We start from the raw sequence: 8,582 nt of genomic DNA on the forward strand, positions 1-8,582 counted from the left end.
CAGTTCCAACCTGAGGGGAAAAACTATTTCAGTCTCTACTCTAGAATAATTCTGCTAGCTAAGGGAACCAGAGGCAACTTGAGATTTACTGATTGACTTGACTTCATAAAGAATGTATTAGGTGCTTCCCTGCTTTTCAACCTGATTAAACTTAACAAGTACTTGCCAATGGAATGCTATTTTTCACCACACAGTGTAGCTTCTTAAATGCCTTGTAAAATTCTATTTTTGAAATGCCTTTTCATTTTTCATAGACTTCAATTCACTAGGTGATAAGGAAAGAAAGACAAACAAAATGGTCCTTGTGACCATTCTACTGGGGGGGGGGATGAGACAGGGCACACTTTATATAACATGTACATAGATATACATATAAGGATGCCAGTTAAAATGGGACAGTAAGCACTAACAACTAGGTAGATCAACAAACGCTGGGACTTTATCACAGTCTTATGGAAATATTTTCTATTTTTCCTATACTAATATCTTATTATATGTAAAGTACTTTTAACAATGCCCAGTTTCTCACTGAAACAATGGCTTCTCTTTTTAACACCAATATTCTTCTGGTGATGGTTCATGATTGTGAGACTTGGAACAGTCAAGTTTCAGAAGAATTTAAGTTGAGGAAAATGCAAGGCCATTGCTACCTCCAAATGAAAGAAGAGAAAGATTGTAAAATTCTATTTTTGAAATGCCTTTTCATTTTTCATAGACTTCAATTCACTAAGTGAAAAGGATAGAAAGACAAACAAAATGGTCCTTGTGACCATTCTACTGGGGGGCAGGGGGGGTTAAGGGTCTTGATCAAGGAGGGAAGCACAGATCTTCTTGAACAAAACTGAGTTCATTTGTTTTCCTAATTCTATCATACTACCTCACTGTTAGGTGGTTTAGTTCAAATATTTCAATACTTGGGAAATACTTAGTCACCAAAAACAATTTTAATCAAGTATCCTGGTTACTTAAAGTGGGATAGCACTCAAGAGGAATCCCAGAGTCAGAGAATTTTATAGTAAAAGAAACCTTGGCTATACCTGACCCATATCAGGGTGATGGAGGCAGGGTTACTTCTATGATACAACTGACAAAAGGTTTTATAACTTTTGCTTGAATACCTCCAGAGACATTGAAATAACTATCATTTTATTATGTAATAGGTTAAATTTTTAAGAATTTATTGTTATGGTGGTTTCTTAGTTCTGCTTTCTGGGAGCAAAGAGAATGAGTTTAATCCTACTTACTACTTTGGTAACTAGACCAAGGGTTATAGTTGGTAACAATCTATTACATGAATATGTATGTACATACACACACACACACACATATAGTAAGGGCCAAATTTTAATTGGGGAATGTTAGGTTGGGGTAAGGAAGGAGATTAACAGCCTCTTTCAAAAAAAAAATCAAAACAGGGTTTATTAACAAGAACAAATTTAAAAACAGAAGTAAGATTAGTAGAACTAGGGACAAGGGAAAAAGGGAATGGGGGAAGGAAAATAATATGACCTGGAATCACACCAACTGGACTCAGTTGTTCCCAAAGAGCAAAATGGCTGTGCCCCATCTCTCTTCCTCTCACATGCCAGAATGGAGAATGGAGAATCTCCTCCCTTCTCCTTCCCAGAAAATCCTGGGCCGTCCACACAAAGCCTCAAGCTAATTGGTTGGGAACCCTGATTGACAGTCACATGACTGCCCTCACTGGGCTTCTAGTCATTATAATTTGGCCAGGCCTGTGTAGGCATCAGGGAGTGGTGATGAAGTGAGCTTCAGTGTCATAGTGACAGCTACAGCCAGTGGGTAGAGCACCATGCTGGCACAGAGGCAGCCGCGCCAACTGGGGCACACCATGGGGCTTCTAATTTTAGCCAAAGATGGGGTCATAGAAACCTTAAATCACAATTATTTCTTTTATATATATACACACATATACAGATAGTATATATATTCCTACACGAATACATACATAGATATATATGTATGTATGTATATATGTATATACACACATATGTATATATATGAATGTATTAGTGTAGGAATTACCTTTTTCCAAAATTTGTAATTTCTTCTGTGTGTTTTTCTATCCCTTAGAGCCTTAGTAGAGGCATCCCCAAGAGGAAGAAGTGAACTCTTTGGTTATCTGTTTCAACCCCTTATTTCACATGTAAGGAAACTCAGATTCAGGAAAGTTAAGTAACTTGACCTGTATGGTCTACTATTGTGACTTGACTTGAGGTCATAATAGGTAATAAAGCATCAGTGACTTGATCTGAAACCGTCTGTGTCCTGACTCTTTTCCCTATACAATACGGCTTTTATGAGTTGTAATAACCAGGAAACTAACCCCCTTTTGGTGGTGAACCTCTCCTGGATTAGTCTTTTGACTACCCTAGTCCCCAGCACCTCTATGTGACAGTTTTCTAGTCTTGAAACTACCAGATCATGCTGGTAGTATCCTGATTCTGCCTTTAAACTCCGAGGCTCACTTTAGTGAAAAAGATGAGGTATTAAAGAAGGATTTTAAGTAAAGTGTTTCAGAGATCAACCCCATACAAATTCATCCAAAGGCATGAGTTCTTCTATTACATGTGGAAACAACCTTTTCGAAAAGTTGTATTTTTAGGGCAGCTAGGTGGTGCAGTGGATAGAACACCGGCCCTGGAGTCAGGAGTACCTCAGTTCAAATCCGGCCTCAGACACTTAACACTTACTAGCTGTGTGACCCTGGGAAAGTCACTTAACCCCAATTGCCTCACTTAAAAAAAAAATAAAGTTGTATTTTTAAGTGAGCTAACCTCAGTGACTATTCAATAACAGGCCTTATTAATAGGGAAAGCAGGACAGTGCTCACGTTGCCTTCTCTGAGAGTAATAGTAAGACCCTCTTGACCATAGTAATACAGTAAAAAAAACAGGAGATAGAATCTATACACACCTAGAGAGAATCTTAAAAGAAATCTAATCCAGTTTCATTTATAAAATAAGCACACTGAGACACAGGGATTTTAAGTGACTTGCCTAAGGTCACAGAGGTATCAAGTAGTAGATTCACACCTAATATCTCTGACTCAAAATTCTGAGCCCTTTCCACTATATCACAATTTCTCAACTACCACATGGAATCAGAGGACCTTGACTGAAATTCCAGCTCTGTCACTTATTATCTTTGTGACTTAGTACAAATCATGGAAACTTTCTATACCTCAGTTTCTCATCCATATATTGAACGGATTGAAATGAGTCACCTCTAAAGTTCTTTCCATCTCTAGATCTATGATCATATGAAAATATCTTCTCAATCTCCCTGGTACCAAGATGCCTGTAGTTTCTGCTCCTTGAAAATCAGTTATTTGGAAAAATAAATAGTTCTGAGTTGATCAACACATTAAACTAATTGCTACTGCTGTGTTAATATCTTGTGACCATCCTTTCTTGAAAAAGGTCTTTTTTGTATCTTGATGTCACAATAGTTAAGTTTGTTTGTTTTGGTTTTGTGTGTTATTTTTTTGATGGGGCAATGAGGGTTAAGTGACTTGTCTAGGGTCACACAGTTAGTAAGTGTTAAATGTCTGAGGTCAAATTTGAACTCAGGTCCTACTGAATCCAGGGCCAGTGCTTTATCCACTATACCACCTAGCTGTCCCCTGTCATAGTACTTATGGAAGGAGAAGAGGTAAGGAAGGAGAAAGGAAAACTAAAAATTGGGGCAAAGACAGAAAGATCTCAAGTATACTAAAATGTTTGTCTGTGTATGTGAGCAAAATTTTGTAAAAAAAAAAAAGTGGGTACCAATTGGTTGGAAAATAATAATACAAATTATGGTATATAATGTACTATTTTAACACTGTAAGAAATAATAAAGAGTGGGAATTCAGAAAAACATGGGATTATGTACAAAATGATTCAAAGAGAAGAAAACAGAATCAAGAGGAAAATGCACATAACAATGAAAAACTTTAAAGGAAAATAACACTAAAAACTAGTTAATCTCATTACTAAATCCAATGTCCAATCTTATTCCTAGAAAAGAGATAAAGCATATCTTCCTCCTGTGGAATAGAAAAATGGGGACTGTAAATATGGAAAATTGAACAAGACATTAGATGCTATTGCTGTGTTGGTCAACTTTGCTAAATTGTATTTTTTATTTGTCACAAGGAAAACATGGGAGCTGGAGGATATATTTGGAAATGATGGCATTATAGGTTTTTGTTTGTTTGTTTTATTAAAGGCATCAACAAAAATACATTTAAAAATAAATTAAATAGTAAAAAATGGACAAAATATACTTCAAGGGAATTTGAAGAATCTTATCTTATATGTAACTATCACAACTTAGTCTCTTTAGCCTTCATTTTTGAAGATACTTTTTTTGAAAAGGACCCTATTTTTTATAATATATTCATCACATATTTAAAAGCCATGAACTCTAAATTTTCAGCCATGTCATTCATTCTCTGAACATATAAGCATGGTTATATTGGAATTCATTTTCATGGTTTTTATCAAAATGAAAGGATTATTCTCTGGTCAGCTTAATTACTGCATCTCAGTATCAAGAGAAAATTGACCAATTTTTACTTTTGATGGTGAATCATCAAAGTCAGGCACCAGCTTTAATCACATAGCCTGCTCTTGCTGTCTTTCCTTTTGACAAATACACAAATGTTCATGAGAACTCTAATTCAACCTTCACCCTTTCTCCAAGGTGTTCTCCCTGTCTTGAGGCTAGAAGACTAGAAGTGGTAGGACCTAGATCTATGTTGTCCCTGGTACAGATCTGACAAAAGCCTGCATTAGTTCCAGGAACAGGACAAAACTTCAGATCTTTTCCTTCATGGATTCATTCAGAAAAAAACTTCTAAACCTATGCCAGAATCTAGTAGCAGTTCTGATACTGAGTTGTGCCCAGAACTAACTGGCTCTACTGAACATCTTTTAAATAGCTTAGAGATATCCAGTGCATACAAGGTGTCCTAAAAACATGCTGGAACAGAACAAGACCACATATTCAGATTCAGGCCAACATAGGAATTGTTCTTGATTATGAATGTTTGCTACAAAGATTTTGTTTTCTTATTTTTCCCGTGGGAGAGGGTGGTGAGAGAGAAATTTTAAAAATTCTAGTTAATATTTTTAAAATACAATAAAAACAAACAATGCATTTTGTCCTACCAAGAAGAAAGCATAGAGGGGCTAGTGTAGGTGTTCGAACAAAAAAACTTCTTCAAGCAGTTTCTTTTCTCACTCAGCCAAGCTCCCTTTGTGAAAATGTTTTCCCATTTCCTCCCCTGGTTTTGATCATTTTCATTTATTTTTCTTCCATTTTTCATTCAAGCTTCAATGCATCCTTCATACTATGTAACTAAGCTACATGTAATCAAACCTGTCCCCAAGACATCTTTTTCCTGGATAGCTCAACCTTCTTGTCCATCCACCTCGCTTTAGAATTCAGAAAGTTCCTTCAGAATTGAGCCAGGAAGGTTTGGGGTTAGACTCAACTACATTAGTGGGAGCATTCACAAATGGCTTTGCAGATGAAGCATAAACCTAATTTATTTACGTGACATGGTCATATCAAGACATACTGCCCCTACTCTTCCTCAAACAGTTTAGGTTGCCCCAGTCACTATTGATTTTTACTGGCTTCTCTCCTATTAAACACAATTCACCCATGTTCTTCTTACCTCATTACTTTCAGACCATGTATTTCTTTTAAAAAATAGCTTTTCATGTTCTTTCTCCATTCACAGTGATGCTTGTAACACCTTCAAAATTAGTATCATCTGCGAATCTAATTATCATTCTCCTCACCTCCCTTCTTCACAATGATAACTGAGGCATTGAGGCGGTCAAATAAAATCAGACAGTAACACTGATCTCTAAGGTTCTTCCTTTAAGCTCCATCTCCAAACTCAGTGCTTCTCATTTCTCATTATCTTTTGGTTTACATCTTTTAGACAGCTTTCTATCCTTCTGACAAGTCCCATAGAAAGCCAGTTTGCATTATTTTTTTCTGCATTGTGTTCTCATAAATTTGAAAAGAGGAACACTGTATGAAAATAATGCAAAAGATGCAGTGACAGAACAAATGTACAATAAAGCAACAGTATTAAGGTCAGGGAAATATTTAGACTTTACAGATGTGAGTGGCAAACAGTATATTTTTTCTAACATGCCTAAGGCAAAGAAACCCCAGGGACTGCTATCTGCAGAGATCAGCAATGATCATTGAGCTGAGCACTGACCCAGCTTACTATTAGGAAACTTCCTGAAGTCTTCTGATAAAAAGGTAGTTTTACATGGTATGTAGTTTTCCTCCCTGCCCACAACTTGCCTTTTTCTCTGCAATTGTTTTCCATTTAGCTCTGGATCACAGCAGTAACTTCCATTTTAAAATAGAGAAAAGGAATAGCATTTTTCCAATTTGGGAGAAATGGTCATTTCCATCATGCAAATATTTATTTCCTAATCTTCTTACTCTATTAAGGTCTAAGCAATTTATTTTTCCCCAAAAGACTCCTGCTTCCTATCTCACTTTCTTTGATCTTATTTTTATTCTCTCCAATACAAACTCTCACCTTCAGGCGAAAAAACCTCTTCTTATTGTTTGCTGAATGTACCAAGTGGGTTTTTCTATGAGGCCATTGTTGCCACCCCCACCCTCCCTGCCCCCTTACCTGGAATACTTTCCCCTTTGTTCTCTCAGGCATACCCTTCCTTCTAGGCCCAAGTCATTGAGTTTGGTGAAGTCTTCCCTGACAACACTAGCTCATGATGACCAATATAACATACCCTACCAAATAGCATACCAAGCAACATAAACTAGTTATTTATATTTTGATGCATGGATCCTGTTATCCCTTTTAGTAAGCTCCTCAGGTCAGAGTCTATTATTGTATAATATCTTTGCATCCATTCTAAATAGGGGGCAGCTAGGTGGTACAGTGGATAAAGCACTGGCCCTGGATTCAGGAGGACCTGAGTTCAAGTCTGGTCTCTGACACTTCACATTTACTAGATGTGTGACCCTGGGCGAGTCACTTAACCCTCTCTGTCTCATAAAAAAATAAAAACAACAACAATAAATATCATGTAGTAGGAATTCAATGAATATTGGTATATGATGATTATTATTTGCTTCAATCTATGATTAATAAAACAAAAACACCCCTTTTTCCCTTTCCCTCCTCAGTTCCCTCCTCCCCATCCCAGTCCCCCTTGCTCCCCTCCCCCCCCTCCTTGGCTGCCATGTTTTCTGACCGGCCCGGCTTTGGCTTCCCCCATAAGGAAATGGCCAAGGACCACCAAGGACCCCTGGGGCGGTCGCTACTAAGGAACCCAAGCTAACGAAGCTGGGGGGAAGCCATGGGGTCTAGCAGTAACTGGTTGTCCGAAGTGAATGTCGTGCTGGTGATGGCCTACGGGACCTTGGTATTTGTGCTGTTCATTTTTGTGAAGAGGCAGATCATGCGTTTTGCTATGAAGTCTCGCCGGGGCCCTCACGTCCCCGTGGGGCACAACGCTCCCAAGGATTTGAAGGAAGAGATTGACATTCGACTATCCAAGGTCCAGGATGTAAAGTATGAACCCCCGCTTCTTGAAGAGGATGATGCCAGACTTTTGCAGCTAGAGACACCAGGAAATCAACATTGCTACAGCTACCTGTATAGGATGAAAGCATTGGATGCCATTCGTGCCTCTGAGATCCCATTCCATTCAGAAGGCCGGCATCCTCGTTCCCTGATGGGCAAGAACTTCCGATCCTATCTGCTGGAGCTTCGAAACACAAGTACCCCCTTTAAGGGTGTCCGAAAAGTCTCATTGATACCCTGCTAGAAGGCTATGAGACAGCTAGATATGGAACTGGCGTCTTTGGCCAGGCTGAATATCTACACTATCAGGAAGCACTGAGTGAACTGGCTGCGGCTGTCAAAGCCAGCGGTGGGAGTTCCCAGCGGCAGCATCAGTCAGCAGCTAAGGATCTAACGCAGTCTCCTGAAGTTTCCTCCCCAACAACTATCCAAGTCACCTATCTGCCCTCCAGCCAAAAGAGTAAAAGAGCCAAGCACTTCCTAGAGCTGAAGAGTTTTAAGGATAACTACAACACACTAGAGAGCACTCTCTGACTGCATTTGGGGATAGCCATAGCCAACATGGCTCCAGTAGGAGAATCCAGTCTCAGTACCCAGGGATTTCTCCAGGGCAGGAGACACAGCAGCACTAAACAGCATTGGTATCATTATGTCCTCCCTTAGCTTATCCCTCTGGTCTGCTGCAGAACTTCAGCTCCTCGAGGCCCTCTTTCCCTCCCCAGTAGCATTTTTATGGAGTTGAATCCACTTAGTTTCCCTCCGTCTGTGTCAGTTCCTCCCTACCCCAACTTGTTTTGATCATGGTTATTTTTTGACCTCTCCCAAAGTCAGTTTTATCCTAAATAGGTTAGTGGGGGCAGGGGAGGGGGCACTTATGATGTTAGAAATGGAAACCACAGAGCCCCTGTCTTACCCACTTGGGTGGGAACTCTAGCCCATGAACATGTCATTTAAAGTTGTGGAGTGAAAAGGGCAGATGGGAGCT

At 39.0% G+C, this 8,582-nt stretch overlaps 1 pseudogene; it reads left to right on the top strand.

Moving 5' to 3' along the window:
- The first annotated feature begins 7,370 nt into the window (after positions 1 to 7,370).
- LOC122750334 lies at positions 7,371 to 8,145 on the top strand (annotated as a pseudogene).
- The last annotated feature ends 437 nt before the right edge of the window (positions 8,146 to 8,582 follow it).

The sequence above is a fragment of the Dromiciops gliroides genome, chromosome 3, assembly GCF_019393635.1.
Source record: "Dromiciops gliroides isolate mDroGli1 chromosome 3, mDroGli1.pri, whole genome shotgun sequence".
NCBI lineage: Eukaryota > Metazoa > Chordata > Mammalia > Microbiotheria > Microbiotheriidae > Dromiciops > Dromiciops gliroides.